The 19073-nt window shown below is 43.6% G+C and overlaps 1 protein-coding gene across 6 annotated transcripts in view; it reads left to right on the top strand.

Annotated features, from left to right (window-relative positions):
• Nucleotides 1-1322: 1322 nt before the first annotated feature.
• Nucleotides 1323-19073, top strand: part of RGS6 (regulator of G protein signaling 6) — a 565374-nt gene continuing 547623 nt past the window's right edge. Inside the window, exon 1 of one of the 6 annotated variants that reach the window (XM_043556509.1) lies at nucleotides 1323-1597. The gene's annotated coding sequence lies outside the window, so the exon portion shown is untranslated. Of the gene's footprint in view, nucleotides 1598-1806; nucleotides 1917-2146; nucleotides 2624-19073 lie in introns of those variants that run through there. The other 5 variants (XM_043556506.1, XM_043556510.1, XM_043556511.1 and 2 more) reach the window with 5 other exon arrangements.

Consider the following 19073-nt stretch of genomic DNA (forward strand, 5'->3'; position numbering starts at 1 on the left):
TACATATACCTGCTTGGGTACGTCCCCATTAAGCAGAAGGGTCTGAGGGCTGGGACCGTTATTTTATCAATTTCTAGTGCTTGGCAGAGGGTCTAACACAGGGTAGGTGCTAATTATTGTTAATTGGATGAAAGAACGAATATGTCCATTAGTCAATATAGAATGGTGGGAAAGGAGATTTGTCTTGGGAAGGAGACATTAAAGTTCAACCTGTGACCCATCTTTAGAAATCTTTAGATATTTTATTTCGAGTTTTTGTTTTCCTGGTAACACTACACAATTCAAGAATAAATTATTCTTGATATTGGTTACATTGACATTGCACACTGCTCCCATGGTGACCATCCAGTACCAACAATGTTGTTCTATTTTCACCTGCAGTTTCCTGAGTTTTTAACCAAATATCCAATTTCAAAGATCCCACATTAAAGAATGTCTTCAGTTCAAGTTACCCTTTCTCATTTTCTATCTTCAACCTCTTCCTCTTTTCCCCAAGAACGTCTGCAGAGTTAATTTCTCTTGAAAATTCTTTCGTGGTGTTCCAGATACGAATGATCATAAAATACTCCAAACACAGCATGTGGTGTAAATGTTGAATCGATTAAAATGACGAGGTTAGTCACAATATCCCTGACGATCGCTGTGGCCCATTTTAATTTAGAGGGCGCCAGCTACACGTCAGCGAGAGACTGAAAGCTACCGGGCAAACCACTCCGGATCAGGAATCCCTAAGACAACCCTGACGCCGCTGAAGTTTCCAGACGCGGCCAGCTCTCGGGACTGACAGAAGGAGCCTCTGCATCGCCGAGCCAGTCTGCCAGTTTTCTCGGCAGCAGATAAAGTGCCAGGAATTTCTAGGCTTTCCCTTCCTCGGGCAAATCCCAGTCTGCACCGTCCGAGGCGCATAGGAACAGGTGAGCCGAGAGGCGGCGCCCGGGGGACGCGCGCAGGTGCCTGGGCCCCGCCCGGCCCCGCCCGGCCCCGCCCCGGGGACCTCCCGGCCCCGCCCCGCCCCGCGCCACTCCGCTCCGGGCCCAGGTGCCGGCGCCCAGGTGCGCGCGGCGCGGGGCTGCAACTCTGCCCGACACCCGACAGCGGGCGCCGCTGCGGCGGTTCGCGAGCGGCGGAGCTGAGCTGAGCGGCACCGGGAGTTGGGGCAGCTCCTGCGCCCGGCCCTGCTCGCAGCGAGAGCTCCGCCCGGCGCCGGCATCCCCCAGCTGCGGGAGCGGGTGGGCGCCGAGGGGGCGGACCGACCTCCGCGGACCCCGGCGGCCTGGGGCGGGCGAGGGGCGAGCGCCGGAGATCCCGAGCGCCCCGCGCCCCGGCACCATGCGACCCGCCGCGCCTCCTGGCCGGCCCCGGGCTTCGCTCTCCGCTCCCTAAACCCCGCGCTCGCCACCGCGGCAACTCGCAAAGACAAGGCGGGTCGCCGGAGAGCAGCGGGGAGACCGCCTCCGACGTCCCCTCCGCCCCCCAGAGGCTGCCGGTGCCTCGTTTTCCGGGCTTCTCTAGCTTTACCATGAACCTGGCGCAAGCTTGGCTTTAGGAGAAATTCAGAAGCCGGAGGGGGAGTCAGTGCAATTCTTTGGTTGCTAAGGTAATTGTAGTTGTGACAAAAACGGGCAGGAAACAATTGGGGGAAAAGAGGTTTTAAAACGGTAGACACCCTCCCCCCCCCTTCATATGTGTTGATTTCATTTCATCTCCTGGGTGTGGATGCTGTCCATTTCGGATGCGTGACAGGTGTCGGGCTGTGCGTGTGTGTGCAGTTTGGGACTGTAGAGGCACGAGCTTACATAAGTGGTTAGGCAAGCTGGCGTGCGGACTTGTGTGGGATGGGTGCAGGTCTGCATATAAATCATGTTCCTGGGTTTCTGGGTGCGAAGCGCTCAGTGACTGGGGCCAGCGAGCAGAGGGTACGTGCTCTTAGGTACTTCCAGTCTTCCGATGCTGTGATCGCAGGTGGGGCACCTTTACCCCAGAAGCAGGCGTTCATTAACTTTTTCTGTGATAAACCTCGCCCTTTTGCGGTTTGCCAGAAGGAGCGCAAGCGAGTGGTGAGGTGGGGAGGGCAGGGGTGGGGGCGGGGGTCTGTTCTTCGGGAACTGCGGCAGGAAAGAGAACGGTAGGTAGGTATTGGCTCTCAGAGGGCGACCGCTAAACTGTTGGCGTGAACAGCTCGTGTTTACCGTCACCGTCAGGCTGTAAACGTGGCCCGGCGAGACGGAAAAAAGTGACCCAGAAAATTTAATTTTGTTCAGAATGAAAGATGCTTTTTAATTTTATTTTGTTATTCGTTTTTAATTTGATGGAGCAGGAACGTGATTTGTTTCTCTCTTGTTGGGAGGAGTGGCATTTCTGCCTTACAAATTGAAGATATTTTGGGGCTTGTTGTTGGCTTGGGATTGTTCCCTCAGCATTTATCAATGCTTAGAAGCTGGATCCGCAGGTAGTTTGTAATCGATACCTTTTAGCAACCCCAAAGTAAAACTGCAAAAATAAGCAGTCTTAGACCAAGCCCAACATTGGACCCTTTTCTCACCAGAAGGGGATGAGAGATGGAAGACGAAGAACCAGGCTTCTAAGTGTCCGGATGGAGTTACAGACGGAGCCGCAAGTTTGTGTATGTTGTGTCAGAAAGTGCTTGAAGGGACACTGTTAATAGGTTTGGCTTCCTATGTTAACAGCAAGGCTTCTCTAGATCACTTTTCATAGGCGGATGGGTAATTCCAGGGAGTGGGACCTGGGGGTTGGAGAAACTTTCTGTAAGCTGTACATTCTTTATCATGATGTGTTCTTAGTCTTATTAATTTGTTAATTTTGCAATGGCTGAGACTGCTCTGTGACAGAAAGTAAGCAGAGGACTGAGGGACATTTGAGGCTCTTTGGGGATGCGCTTCCGTAAGTGAAAGCTTGCATGCTAAGCAGCCAAACCCGAGATAAGAAGTTCTTTCTGAGTTCCCTGATGGTACCGTCGAGCCAAATTGTTGCATAAGTATGGTGATCTTAGATACTATAAATGTTGAGGTATTATATATATATTATATATATGTATAATATATATTACATTATATGTATAATATAGTATATATTACATTATATGTATAGTATATATTACATTATATGTATAATATAATATATTATGTATTTACAATATAATATATATTATATATGTATAATACAATATATATATTATATATATGTGTATGTATTCCCTCCCCCCACCCCCCATAACTCATTCTTTCCTGAAGGCATCTGTAAGTTCTAGAAATATCAGCTATTGTGGGTATTTTGGTACAAAAGGTGGCCACTAGGATTTCCTTTTTGTTTTTTAATTTTTTTTAACGTTTGTTTATTTTTGAGAGAGAGAGCGAGCGAGCAGGGGAGGGGCGGAGAGAGAGGGAGACACAGAATCCAAAGCAGGCTCCAGGCTCCACACTGTCAGCCCAGAGCCCAACGCAAGGCTCCCACCCACAAATCTTGAGATCCTGACCTGAGCTGAAGTCAGATGCTTTACCGACTGAGCTACCCAGGTGCCCCAGTATTTCCCTTTCCGTTGCCATCGCATTGGTTAACTTTACTTCCATGTCTCCTTTAAGAGACTTTAATTAACAGTGAATTTTATTTTGCTGAGAGTTTTAGTAAAACAGTGCTTGTTCTTCTTCAAGCGATAAATCTGTCTTATCAAGTGAAACATTACAGCAGTGCTTTTGGGGCAGAAATGTCTCTTTAAATGAGACAATCCTTATTTATCTATTTTTTTTTATGATTCATTGATTAAAAGTAACCAACATAGATATTTTTTCAATGAGCAAACATTTCTTTCTCAAGGAAAGGAAAAAAAAAATTAAAGGGTATTGGGGACAGTGAAATTTGCCAGTAATTTTGGATGTCTTTTTTGCCCACAGGGACAGAATTTGATGTGAAAGTAGGAACCTTCTGTTTCTTATTTCTCTGATATTCTCCCATGCATTTTGTCCCCTGCACTCCTAAGACTTTGCCAGGAATTGCTGAACATTCTGTTTTGTGCTAAGGGTTAAACATCAGGGCGATATGAGTAAGGAGCTATGTGTCATATCAACGTTTTTCAAAAAGGATGCTCTTAGAGATTTCAATAAATGTTTCCTTAGCTTCACAGTTGGCTTAATTCACAGTGCTTTGAACCTAGGAAAGCATTTAACCTCTTCCTTTTCAGTGCCAGCTAGAAGGAAGATATTTCCTGAATTTCATCTCATTGCAACATATGGCATGATATAAATAATTACTACACACACACAGTATCCTGCTGTATGGAGAGAAAGGGAATTACAAAATAAACCTTCGTGTTGAGTGATTTGGAGGTAACATTTGAAAGACAAGTTTTACCTTTCTTCCTTGATTACCAAAGTAATATATAACCATTGGGAAAAGATTCAAGAAAATACAAAGAAAAAAGATCTGTAATTCTCCCATGGATGGTGAACCACAGTTGACATTTCTGCATGCTGTATATTCCTCCAGATTTGATTCTGATCACATTATTAATTGTATTTTTTAAATTTTTAATTAAAATTTTTTTCTTATTTTAGAGAGAACAAGCGATTGCGATGGGGGGAGGAGCAGAGTGAGAAAGAATTTAAAAAAAAAGTTTTTTTAATGTTTATTTATTTTTGAGAGAGAGACAGAGCACAAGCAGGGGAGGGGCAGAGAGAGAGAGGGAGACACAGAATCTGAAGCTGCCTCCGTGCTGACAGAGCCTGACACGGGGCTTGAACCAACAAACTGTGAGATCATGACCTGAGTGGAAGTTGGACGCTTAACCGACCAAGCCCCCCAGGGCACCCCAGAGAGAGAATCTTGAGTAGGCTCCACACTCAGCATGGAGTCCAGCATGGGGCTTTATCCCATGACCTTGGGATCATGATCTGAGCAGAAATCGAGTTGGACACCCAACCAGCTGAGCCACCCAGGCACCCCCATTCACTGTGTTTTTATACTTCTCTCCCCCAGCCTCCCAAATTTTCAAATCTTGTAAATGGAACTTGGATGTGCTAAAGGTTTAGTAAATTACTACTAGTTTATTGGATGATTTTGATAGAGGAGATTTAAATTTTTGTTAGTGGTTCTTATTTTCAAAGAGAGTAGTTGCTCTGTTTTTCCGTTTTCTTTGAAAAATGAAGGTTTTTACTTTGGCTTGGTAATACTTGGGACTTCACATAAGATTTAGGGATTAAAGCATCAGAAAAGAAAAAGAACCTTGGCCTTGTGTAGGGTGGGGTGTGCATGTGGAGGGACAGATACCTGAGTTCTGGTTTCATTTTCTCCACCTCATGTGGCCTGTGGCCTCTGGGCCTCTGCTTCAAAAGATAAATGAAACTTTCAGCTTTAGTTAGTAAACTAACATATTTGTTGTTTTGACATGTGATGAGGATGATAGTTGTTTGAAGTGGGCTTTTTCAAACACAGGTGGCTCGGGGGTCAACCCCAGAGTTTCTGATGTAGTGAGTCTGGGATGGGGCCTGAGAATTTTCATTTGTAACAAGTGCCCAGATACTGCTGCCTGCACTGATCTGGGGACCACACCCAGAACTAGATGCTGTGCTCCTTGAGGGCAGAATCCCTGCCCTCTTTTCTTTGCATCCATCTGCCCTAGTGTCCCGCCAGGAGGTTCACTGTAAGCGTCGGTTTTCTCCGTGGGAAAAACTTTCTCCAGTAGTCAAGATAAAAAAGATAACCATCCAGAGTCTGGAGCCATTAAGTCTGTAGTAAGAGTACTAATCAGTCATGAAACCCAGTTCTTCAAACTGCAAGGGAAGCAAAAGCGCTTACAAGTAGGTTGTTAAAATGAACATTAAACCTAATGAGTTACCTTAAATAACAGCTCAGAGTACCTGCTTGAAATGTTACAAACTGGAAGGCTCATGCATGCTTCACTGTTGCCTTCGGGAGACCTATAAGAGGCATTTCGTTTTCTACCACATATACGTTCCAAAAAGGGTGTGTATGTGTCTGGATTCACTATGAACTCTCCCAACTACCAAAGCAGGTCAAGGAAACAGTGGCCTAGACTCCTCCCTCCAACCCCCGGCCAAAAGGTAGAACAATGCTCATTAGAACATCGCAAAATGGGGACCTAAGCTTGGAGAAAACATTAACCTGTGGGAGTCCCCAAAACTGATCAGTGGCATCACGAGAAATCAGATCCAGGCCTGCCTGACAGGAAAGGGTGTTCTTTACCACATTCCTCTATGGACACGGAGTGAATCCATTTGATGGCCGGGAGATTGCAGGGAGCTGAAATACCCCAGTCACAACTTTTGGTCATCCTGGTGTGGCTACTTCGTGACTAGAGAATTAATCCGCCCCCCCCCCCCCCAAGCGTTAGAAACATAGGGTACAGAAAACCTCCATTTTTATGGATGGGAACTGAAAATGTAACTATTTGAATCTGGACAAAGTAGATGTTCACAAATGCGTTGTGGTGGAGACCCACTTTCTTGGCTTTTCTAAGTACTTAGGTAAAACCTTTAAAGGAAAAAGCCAACCTGTAAGTTTTTGCAGGGTAGAATTCTCTTAGCCTAGTACCTGCCCCACCCAAGAAGCTATTTTCATGCCTGGGGTGATGCACACCTCTAGCAAAGCCCTTCGAGGTGAGCTATGCCTGAACCGGCTTGAGCAGGAACTAGCAGAGGCAGCCCTCACTCTGAAGTGCCTCAGGCACCTGTACTGAGACCTGGCCAGCCCTGAGCCCTGACAGAGACCTGTGACCCGTGGCCCTTAAAGTAGGACAACAGGCAATTTAAAACCCCGTTGATTGTGTTTCTGAACCTCAATTTCCCCATCTGTAAAATAGGAATAACAGAATGCCCCTTGAAGGATCAGTAGCTGGGAGAAAATGACAACTTGCCTAGCATGCTGCACGGAGGAGGCACAGTGACCCAAGAAGGCGGACCCTGTCACACCAATTGTCTGTTTTCTAATAATTTTGATTACGAGTTGTTGGTTTGCAGCCCTGGAAGTTTCCCAGTAATCTGAAACCCACCTGGGTGCAGGAGGGCAAAGAGACCCAGGGAAGCATTCACTCCAGGTTGGTAGGTGGCAGCGTTAATTAGCAAGGAAACTTACATAGGAGCTTTGTCCGGAGCAGCTGCAAGATAAATAGCCCTCTCCGTGTGGCACCTGGGTGGCTCAGTCGGTTAAGTGGTGAAGCGTCCACTCTTGATTTCGGCTCAGGTCGTGATCTCACAGCGGAGCCTGCTTGGGATTCTCGCTCTCCCTCCTTCTCTGCCCCTCCCCCACCAGCACTCTGTCTTTCGCTCAAAATAAAAATCTCCGCCTTGAATTGCCTGCCAGGATCGTAGGGGTTTTCTAGGAACCTTAATGGCGTTCAGGTATGTGTTTAGTCCGGATGGAGCTCAGCAGCACCTGATTCTCCCAGGGTTATGCCCTTGGAGGTGGCTCCCACTTTGGGAACCATGGGCAGAGCAGACATGCCAAGGACTGGAGAGGGGATGAGGAGCCTCTGAGTGCCCACGTCCCCCTCTCAGGTCACCCGGTGGTCCTGTCCTCTCGATGACCTCCTCCAAAGTGAGTCTGTGAGGACTTGCTTATATCAGCCTAGCATTTGAGGGACTCCCAAGTCCCTTGGAGAATCCTGCTCCAGAGTGCTAAAAGTGGATTTGAGAAGGTTCGTAGAAAATAGGTGGCCCAGACACTAGGTGGAGAGGGTGGGGTGGGAAGGATCTTCCTCTGCAGTAGCCAAAGGTGGGTCTGTTTCCTTGGGCCTAAAGGCCATTAATCATTAGCAGGAAGAGAGGTGAAAAATAGGGGCTGCTGCTACATGGCTGTCTCTTAGGGCGGCTTGTGACCCATACTCGAAGCAAGGCTGTGCAGTGTTTTTCCTCTGTACCTTCGGGATCTCTTACCGTGTTTGGCAGGCTAGGAGTTGGGTGAACGTTTGCTGAGTTACTGGCTTGTAGAGTGGCAGCTCCGGTGGGTGAAAATGGGAGGGAGGATGAACTAGTATTGACAGAGAGAGATGGACTGGTCTGGGTGCAGGTACATGGGCTGGGGCAGGTGTGGATGCAAGGTACCCCATTCTTATTGTTTACTTGATTTTGCCTGCCTAGGTCACCTTGGATTTGTGATATACTGAGGCCCTCTTCCTGGTTTGTAATTATGCACTAGTATTTGTCTCTCCCTCTGCCTGTGGGCTTCTTAAAAAATTTATTTATTTTCAGAGAGAGAAAGAGAGAGAGAACGAATGGGGGAGTGGCAGAGAGAGAGGGAGAGAGGGAATCCCAAGCAGGCTCTGTGCCGTCAGTGTAGAGCCCAATGCGGGGCTCGATCTCACAAACCATGAGATCATGCTCTGAGCTGCGATCAAGAGCCGAACGCTTAACCGGGTAACCAACTGAGCCACCCGGGTGCCCCTGTTTGTTTGTTTGTTTGTTTGTTTGTTTGTTTTAACCATGATTTTATCCTGTACCCAGCACCAGACCACACACATAGTCAGTGCTTGAGAAAGCACTTGTTTGTTTCCTGAATAAAAAGTTGCCAAGCCTACAAAGCTATGGATCTGTCATGAAAGAGTGAAGTGATATTGTTCAGCACTTGTAAAGCTTTTTCGTAGATCACAGCCTTTTAAAAAGAATTAGGTGTAATTACTCCCATTTTATAGATGAGAAGACTGTGGCTGAAGCAGAGGTTTAGCCGCAAGCCGTACGTCAGGTAGTTATTGAGTGGAGAGAAACTGAGGGATTTAGATTTAAATCTTGCCTGATCACAGAGTCTTGAGTCTGATGTATCACAAAATGGGGGATAGACAGAGACCCTACCCTCGAGATCACTTCAGTTGTCATGGAGAGATATTAGCAATAAATAGAAAATTAACAATGAAGGATGTTAAGTGACAGTTTAGGGAAAAAAATGCATGGAATTTTGTAAGTCAGATTAGGTAGCAAATAGATGACAAAGACAGTAAGCGCAGTTCAGTGTGGAGAGAGAGCCTTGTAGCATCAGACCTGGTAGAGACAGGCTTTGAGAAATCGGTAGAAATTTCGTAAGTGAAGAAAAAAGACAACAGCGAGCTTTGCAGGTGGAGGTATTGATAACGGCTTAGTAAAGCAATTATTGTTCTTCAGAGTAAGAACCCATTTTTTTCGTGAAACGTGGGGGCCTCTGACCCATTTTTGATAGAAACATGGGTACCAAATTCATGGGTACCAGGAGTTTTTGCTAAAAGCAAGATAAGCCACCCATGTATGATGATGAATGAATGACCCTGAACCCCAGGGTTGGGAAGCCATCAGGGACAGGTGAGGACTGTGTTAAAGCAAAGTCTATGTTCTTCTCAGAAAGCCCTGTTGTCGCCATCCATTTTTAATCATTAGCAACCAATTTTAATTAGAAAAGTATTGTGTAGATGTACATTGCTCAATCCAAGCAAGACACTTGTTTGAGCTGGCTTTGTTTTTTATATGTGTGACCTCTCTAGAAGAAAGACAACAGCTTAAAAAAAATGTCCAATGTCTTTTTCCCTCAAGCTGCTACGTAAGTGCTACTGTGTTCAGATTCCAAACCAAGCAGGAAGATGCCATTATATTATTTTGCTGACCGTACATCCTAAAACAAAGACTGATTCAGCAGCTGGTCAAAATAGAAAGGATGCATTCACAAAGAATAAATTTATTGATTATATTTTAGATTTTTTTTTTTTTTTTTTTTTTTTTAGAGGAAGGCACTTTAACTTTTAGAATGGCACATAGTTTAGGAGCTTGGCTGCTGACTTCTGCTGGGACCCCGGGGTCTGTGACATTGGGCAAAGTAGCTTAACACCATTGATCTGCATTCTCCCCAAGTGCAGAATAAGGCTGAGAAATTGTGATTGCTGAGGGCATTACCGACGGAGAGATTGTTCCTGGATGTCTCTGGTTTAGTCAGTTCTTAGTTGGGCAGGGAGGGGGGTTCCTTCCCCAGGTCACGGTTTGTCTAAGGTCCTTGCCGTTTTTCCCTGCTTTTCGCCTGGCTTGTCCTCATCCGCAATACGTCCCACTAATGAACACCTTTTTCTAGATGATAATTAATCAGGTATGGCTCTTGTTACCAAGAAGTTTAAAATTCTGTGGGGGGGGGGGAGGAGAAACAGGATGTGTTAAGATAAGCACACATAAATGGGATGGGGGAGAGACTATGGAGAGATTTCACTGAAGATGTTGAGTGGACAAATTGGACATTTGACAACCAATGGCTTTGGGACCTGCAGAGATGGGAGCAGGGGCCAGAGGTGGCCGGGGTGTGCTTGAGGCATTTCAGTTAAGTAAAAGTACAGGGGTGACAAAGTGTGCAAAGAATGTCCCTCTATTGAGAATCAGATCCTTAAAAACCTTTCAGGCAGGAAGTCTATGTTGGTGAACTTAAAACTTGAGGGGCAGCAGAGACAGGGGACATCTAGGTAGTGAGCGAAACCATTTAAAATAAATATTTACATGTACCAAAAGTACAAAGAGAAAACAAAGTAGATTGTGAGTGACATTTTCCTCACCTTAGGTTGGTAACAGAGGTTGTGCCACAGCGAGTTTCTAGTTGTTGCCATTTTCCAGGAGATCACTCCTCGGCAGTGAAACGCTTGTAAGACGGTTTGCTTTATTAGAGCCATGCACGGTTCCCATGCAAATGGGCCTTTTCCTGTACTGTGTCAGGCTCTCTGTCTAGACATTCAGTGCCTTTTAGACTTTCTGACTGCCAGCTTGACCGCGGACTCCAGTAGCTTCCTGTGGCTCAAGGGTAAAGTGGATGAATCTTGGGATAAACCTTATTTAACTTGCTTGGCATAACTGATTAGGAAGCTCTCAGATGTCTCACCCCTATGCGTAGGGTATCAAGCTTCATGCCAAAGCATATGCTGTCAATTCCAGGTTTTCATTTCTTTGGCTTCCTGTAGCTTTCAAAAGCTTCTCTGCAAAAACCACTTCCCCTGCCTGCCATCTGCCTTACAACCTCCCTCCCTCACTTAAAAAAATCTGTGTCTAAGCCCCAGTTTCTTGTCTTTTTAATTATCCTTAACGGGGAATGACCTGTTGGCTATGAACGACATATTTGGAAGTAGATGGGCTTAAGTTGAATTTTGCTTATTGGGAATCCTTGGTTGGGATAAGTTACTTGGGGTTGCGATTGGACATGTTGTTGGCCATGGAAGATGGACAGTGATTGACAAGACTAGAAATTCAAATTGGGGCCAGTCTATTAGGGACTCGAATGCCACACGCATATAGCGGTGGTGATGATAATGGAGATGCAGGGCTTTCTGGCATATAGAAAAAGAAAAAAACCCAAAGAACTGAATTAAAGCAAATTTAAGCCAACTCAAGAAGAGGAACCTATGTGACTTCTACATCTGGGAATTCAGGCCTGGCTGGATCCAGAGATTTAAATAATGCCGTCAGCATTCTTAACTTGATACTTCATTGTCTTGACTTCCTCCTTTGGTGACACTAGAGAAAAAGAAGATGGTCACGAATATCCCTCCCCTCACATCCTTTTCACACTGCCCCTCACAGGGAACAGGGTCTTCGTTCTTCCAATGTCCTTCTCAGCCTCAGGGAAAGCCCCAGATCAGTCCCAGTGGTGCAGCTTGATCTAATCAGCATGTCCCGTCATACAGCATCCTCTGGCCAGAGTAGTCCACGGGCCCACCCTTCCCTAACAGAAGAAGGAAATTTGATAGCAAAAAATATACAGGGCAACCAGAAGTAGCTGCCTCAGTCTTCTAACCTGGCTGAAGAACTTTGGGTTTCATTTGTTGGGCAGTAGAATAAATGCAGAGTGTTTCGGCCACTGTTTGAGAGCTCTGAGATACTTTATAAGAGTTGGAAATTTTTCATTATCCAAAATAAAGGTTTTTTTGGATAACGCGAAAGATTTCCTCAATCGTGTGTTTCTTTTTTTTTTTTAATGTTTGCTTATTTTTGAGAGAGAGGGATAGAGACAGAGTGTGAAGAGGGGAGGGGTAGAGAGAGAAAAACACCGAATCTGAAGCAGGCTCTAGGTTGTGAGCTGTCAGCAGAGAACCCGATGCAGGGCTCAAACCCAGGAACCACGAGATCGTGACCTGAGCTGAAGTCAGACACTTAACCTGAGCCACCCAGGTGCCCCTCAACTGTTTGTTTCTAATCTCGTTTCCTTTCTATACCAGCTTCCTCATTCAAGGATTACTGCTTCTGTTCTGTAGCTGCCGCACAAAGGCCAGAGTGAATGTATACAGTGGTGACATGACGTCACCTACAGCCCTGCAGTTATATGTGCATGGCTGTACCTGAGACGGGTCAGTGCCACCTTGAGAACAGATGCTGTATCCTTCCCCCAGAATATTTGTGCTGTCCTTTTTTAAACATACAATTTTAGACGATAAGATACTCACAGAAGAGTACGCAAATCATTGCTCGATAAATTTTCGAGCAGTAAATACCTCCGCATTATCACTCCCAGATCAAGAGATAGAATGTTACCAGTCTCCCCAGAAACGACCCCATGCACCTCCCAGTAACTGCACCCCCACATTCCCTAGGGGTAACTGCTAACCTGATTCCTAATACCATGGTGTTCCACATCTTGAAACGTATGAAATATATACGGAATTATACACAGGTATACATACCGCCTTTTTTGTGGCTTCTTACGCACAGCATGGTTTGAGCCATCTGTGTTGTGGTATGGAGCAGTCTACTTTTTATTGCTGGGTAGCCAACCACTTTGTAATATCTTACAAATTGTCTATTCATCTGCTGTTTGTTGACAGGCATTTGGGACAGTTGCAGTTTAGGGCTGTGAGGAATAATGCTGCCGTAAAAGGTTTTGTGCGTGTGTGTGTTGGTGCACAGATGAATGCATTTCTGTTGGATGTACATGGAAGGCTGGTTTGCTGGGGCACGGGATACATATGTCCAACTTTAGTAGATTCTTACAGAGTTTTCCTAAGTGGTTGTAACACTTTCTATTCCTCCTGTCACTTGATGAGTGTTTAAGTTTCTCTACATACGTGTCAGCACTTGGGATTGTCGGACTTTTTAATTTTAGCTTTTATGGTGGGTGTGCAGTGGTGTCTCATTGTGGTTTTGATTTGCTCTTGTTGTGCCTTTATAATTTTATTTTTGTCACTTTCACTTAATGTCTTGTAGTCGCTGTTCAAGTTGATTGTCTATTTTAAGATTGGATTGTCTTTTTCTTATTGATTCGTAGGAGGTTTTTAAAACATTTTTTTTATTAAAATTTTTTTTTAATATTTTTATTTATTTTGAGAGAGAGAGAGAGAGAGAGAGAGAGCGAGCGCGCATGAGCAGGGGAGGGGCAGAGAGAGAGGGAGACACAGAATATGAAGCAGGTTCCAGGCTCCAAGCTGCCAGCACAGAGCCTGACGTGGGGCTCGAACTCACAGACCGTGAGATCATGACCTGAGCTGAAGTCGGAGGCTCAACTGACTGAGCCACCCAGGCGCCCCTGTTTTTTTTTTTTTTAAACAAATTTGAATGCAAGTGTTTTTCCCAGTCATAGGTATTTAAAATATTTTTTCCCATTCTGTGGCTTGCTATTTAACTCTCTTTTGATGAATAGGAGATCTTGCTTTATTTATTTAAAAAAAATTTTTTTAATGTTTATTTTTTGAGAGAGAGAGACAGAGCATGAACGGGGGAGGGGCAGAGAGAGAGGGAGACACAGAATCGGAAGCAGGCTCCAGGCTCCGAGCTGTCAGCACAGAGCCCGACGCGGGGGTCAAACCCACAAACCGCGAGATCATGACCTGAGCCAAAGTGTGACCTGACTGAGCCACCCAGGCGCCCCTGGAGATCTTGCTTTAAATGTAATCCAATCTGTTAACCTCTTCCTTTATGGTTACGTTTTCTGTGGCTGCTGAAGAAATTTTTGCTCATCCTAAGGTTGTGAAGTTATTTTTCCACTTTGCAGAAGCCCTGTTGTTATGCCTTTATATGTAGGTTGAAGATCCAGCCGAGGTTGATTTTTTTATTTATGGCATAAAAAAGAGATCCATATTTATTTTGTTTTCCATATGTATATCCGATTAACCCCTGCCCTGCCTATTGCCCTGTCTGCTTTCTAGTCCCTTCTCTTGTTCTTTTTGGCTCTTATACTGATCCCGCCCTGTCTTAATATAGCTTAATAATAAGTCCATATCTGATAGTGTATGTCCAGTTATTTAAGAATAGCTTGGTTATTCTTAGACATTTACATTACTGTATAAATTTTAAAAATCCTCTTTTGATGGGATTTTGAATTGGGACTGCATTAAATCTCTAGCCCAATTTAGGGAGTAAACTAATGTCTTTAAAATGTTGACTCTTTCTATTCATTAATATGGTATATCCCTTGGGGTGCCTGGGTGACAGTGTGTTAAGCGTCTGACTTCGGCTCAGTTCCTGATCTCTGGGTCTGTGAGTTCGAGCCCCGCGTCGGGCTCTGTGCTGACCGCTCAGAGCCTGGAGCCTGTTTCAGATTCTGTGTCTCCCTCTGTCTCTCTGCCCCTCCCCCACTCGTACTCTGTCTCTCAAAAATGAATAAATGTTAAAAAATTTTTTTTTGAAATACGGTATATCCCCTTTATTTATTTAGGGTGTTGTCTCTGTTAGTGTTTTGTATCTTTCCATGTGGTAAAGGTATTGCACCTCTTTCTTCTATGTACTATATGCTGTTTCTAGTATTTGAAGTCAGCTGATGCTATTATAAGTGATATCATTTTAAACATGTTTTCTGGTTGTTGGTCTGTGGATATACAGAAATATAGTTGATTTTTATTTGTTGACATTGAGTCCAGTGACTTTCCTAGGTTCATTTATTAATTCTAATAGTTCCGTGTAGATTATTATAGCTTTTCCATGTACACAATCAAATTACCTGAGAAACAGTTTTACTTCGTCCTTTGCAGTCTCCCTTTGCTTCCTTTCTTTTTATTTCTTTTTCTTGCCTGTTGCGTTGGCTTAGACCTCTACTGTAACAAAGAATAGAAGTGGTCATGGCAGGCAACCTTGTCTCATTTCTAATCTCAGTGGGAAAGTTTTCAAAGTGTGACTATTAAATATTATGGCTGCTATGTTTTGTAAATATCCTTTATCAGATTAAGCATGATTCCTTTACGTTCAGAATTGGCTAAGAGTAGTTTTGCGAGTAGATGTTGAATTTGACTAGATGCTTACAGAATAGTTGAATGGAATGTCCGGCTCAGCTCTGCACTTCCCTTTTCTTTTGGCTCTTGGTCTCCTATGTCCTCATTGGACACCCTAAGGTCATCCTGTGTCCTTAGGAGCACTCCTTTTTCCAGTTGTATCTGGCTTTTCTAGTTCTTGAGGGTTGTTCTGTTACAAGGCAGACCCTCTTTGTAGGAAGTGGTACCTGCTAATTGTACTATTTTTGTCGCCCATCAAATATGAGTGAAAGTGTAACGAGCCCTCAGAATCCTATTCAACTGTTATTTCTTTGACCTATATTGCTCCTGCCTGATGAACTTCGTGAATAGATATTTTTGTTTGTTAAGTCTTGCGGTCTCTAGCACTGTATGCATTATGGAGTATGCATAATGTATATATTATGGAGTCCTAGAAGAGATGCACTTGATATTTAAATGCCTGGTTTTAGGGTAAAAAGACTCTGGTTTTACCTGTTCTTAAAAAAAGAAGAAGAAGAAGAAGAAGAAGAAGAAAGAAAACAACAAAATCTCAAGGAATATAACTGACATTCTTTAAAAAAAAAAAAAAAGCCAATAGGAGTGCCTTTCTTTTTGGGTCCCCAGGGAACACGCCCTCCTCTTTATCTCTTAGTCATTCCCTTCTGTGTATAACAATTGGCAAAGCTTCTCTGTCACTCCTACCTCTTCCCCAGCGGTGATACCGTCTTTATCATGTGAAATCAGAGAATAACAGGAGTTGCTTCTGCAGTCCCTATAGTCAGGAGTATTAGACCCTGTATGATCTTAGGACTCATACTAATAAAATGTGAGTCCTCTCACGTGGGAGGAAAGACATTTGGAACCCGAAGACCTAAATTTTAATGCTGGCTCTGTTACTAACCGGCAAGATGACGTGAGAATATAATTTGATCTCTCAGACTTTGGGTTCATCCTCGGAAAAATTAAGTGGTTGGGATTGCTCGGGGAACAGGAAATTTTTTTTATGAAAAGGATCAAATAGTAAATACTTTGAGCTTTGTGGGCCATATGGTCTCTCTTGCAGCTACTGGGTCTCTGCTGTTGTAGTGCAAAAGCAGCACAGACAGTAAGTAAACAAAGGTGTTTATTTATAAAACTTTATTTCTGGGCACAGAGATTTGATTTTATACAGTTTTCATGTGTCATAAAATATCATTCTTCTTTTAACTTTTCCCCCCACCATCTAAAAGTGTAAAAACAAACAAAAAGAACAAAACAGACGCATAAGAAGTAAAACCATTTTTAGTCCACAGACCATACAAAAATAGGCAGCAGGCTAGATTTGTCCCCTGGACCCCAGCTTGCCGATCTTGGAACTTGGTTGGTAAAGGCTATTCCGGAGCTCTGTGTTAGGCCTTGATCTTCCTAATCTTTGAAAAAAAAAATTTTTTTTTTCCTGTCCCATGCACATTGTTCAAGAGAGCCTTATTCCTTTCTCTTAAATCAATTCAGAATAAGAAAATAAAATATTTTATTTTCCTTTTATTTCTTCTCTGAGGCTTGCTCTTCATTTTGTAGATCCGAGTTTCTGACACTAGTAATTTCCTCTGTCTGAAGAACTTCTAGCATTTCCTGAAGGGCAAATCTGCTAGCGATAAACTTACTTATTATTTATTTGTCTAAGCAAGTTTATTTGCCCTTCGTTTTGAAGAAGAATCTCACTAGATGTAGAATTCTAGTTTGATGTTTTTTCTGTCAATATTTTAAGTATTTCACTTCACTCTCTTGTTTTTGCATGGTTTCTGTTCAGAAGATGTCTGTAATTCTTATTCTTGTTTTTTTGTAGGTAAGATTTTTTTTTCCCCTGCGATGTCTTTTGAGAGCTTTTCTCTGTCTTTGATTTTTTGCAGTTTAAATATGATGTGCCTTGGTGTTATATATATATTTTTAATTTACAGTGATTGGAGTTATCTGATCTTTCTAGATTTGTGGTTTGGTGTGTATCTGACCTTGGAATGTTCTCAGTTACTCCTCCAAATATTTCTTCTCCTTTCTCTTTCTTCTCCTGGTATTCTAATTACACTTATATTATACCTTTTGATATCGTATCATAGTTCCTGGACGTTTTGTCTCAGTTTGTAAAGATTTATTCTTCTCTCTCTGTTTTTTCAGTTTGGGGTTTCTATTTTTTTAATTTAAATTTTAAATAGCTAATATGCAGTAGTTTCAGAAGGAGAATTCAGTGATTCATCACTTACATACAACACCCAATGCTCATCCCAACAAGTGCCCTCCTTAATACCCATCACCCATCTAGCCCATCTCCTACCCACCTCCCTCCGTCAACTCTCAGTTTGTTCTCTTGTGGTTTGTTTCCGTCTCTTCACTACCCCCCTCCTTCCCGTATGTTCATCTGTTTTGTTTCTTAAATTCCACCTGTAAGTGAAATCATATATTTGTCTTTCTCTGATTGATTTATTTCGCTTAGCATAATACACTCTGCTGAACTCTGTCTACATCATTGCAAATGGTAAGATTGCATTGCTTTTGATGGCTGAGTAATATTCCATTGTATATATATTACCTCTTCTTCATCTGTTCATCAGTCAGTGGACATTTGGCCTCTTTCCATAGTTTGGCTATTGTTAATAATGTTGCTACAAACATTGGGGTGCAGGTACCTTTTCAAATCTGTATTTTTAAAAAAAAAATTTTTTTTAACATTTATTTATTTTTGAGACAGAGAGAGAGCATGAACAGGGGAGGGGCAGAGAGAGAGGGAGACACAGAATCTGAAACAGGCTCCAGGCTCTGAGCTGTCAGCACAGAGCCCAAGGCGGGGCTCGAACTCACGGACCGTGAGATCATGACCTGAGTCGAAGTCAGACGCTTAACCGACCAATCCACCCAGGCGCCCCTCAAATCTGTATTTTTGTATCCTTTGGGTGAATACCTGATACTACAGTTGCCGGATTGTAGGGAAGTTCTATTTTTAGTTGTTTGAGGAACCTCCGTTCTGTTCTCCAGAGTGGCTATACCAGTTTGCATTCCCACCAACGGTGCAAGAGGGTTCTCCTTTCTTTGCATCCTTGTCAACACCTGTTGTTTCTTGCGTTGTTAATTTTAGTCATTCTGACACGTGTGAGGTGGTATCTCCTCGTGGTTTTGATTTGTATTTCCGTTTGGGGTCTCTATTGACCTTCAGGCTCACTGATTCTTTCCTTGTCCATTTTGAGTTGACCAACGAGCCCTTAAAAGGCATTTTTCATTTGTTACATGTTTTTGACTTCTGACATTTACCTTTTTTTTTTTTCTAAAGAGTTTCCACCTCTATCTACATTGTCTATTAGAACCCGCAACATACTTAATCATAGTTTTAAAAAATTTCTTGTCTGGTAACTTCAACATCTGTGTCCTGAATCTGGTTCTGATGATTGGTTGTCCTTTCAGACTGTGTCTTTTCTTGCCTTTTGTGTGCCTTGTGATTGTTTTGTCAAAAGCCAAACATGGTATATCTGGTAATGGGAATTAAGGTAACTGGGCCTTGAGTGTGAGATTTTATTTAAATTGGCCAAGAGTTGAGCTGTGTTTAATGTTTGCTACAGCTGTAGCTGCTAGAAACTTCAGATTCCCCTCGTGTTCTGGTTTTTGTCTCCTCTCTTGACTTCAAATGAGTCTTCAGAGAGTTTGTGTCTTGGAGGTGTTTGAGCTGTAATCTGTTGTTATACTGGAGCCCCATTCACCCGTGTGGTGGTAGGCGATGAGTAAGGAGGTATGTGCTGTCATCTTCCAATCAAAAGCAAGAGTGGAGTGACTTCAATCTAGTAAATACAGCAACACGTCCTCTATTGCAGCAGGAGGGAAGACAAAGAACATGGTGGGTTAGGTGAGGGTGCCCGAAGTTGAGAGATTTGCCTTCTGCTGGCTTCCATTTCTTCAAAGA

This window comes from Prionailurus bengalensis, chromosome B3, assembly GCF_016509475.1.
Source record: "Prionailurus bengalensis isolate Pbe53 chromosome B3, Fcat_Pben_1.1_paternal_pri, whole genome shotgun sequence".
NCBI classification, from domain to species: domain Eukaryota; kingdom Metazoa; phylum Chordata; class Mammalia; order Carnivora; family Felidae; genus Prionailurus; species Prionailurus bengalensis.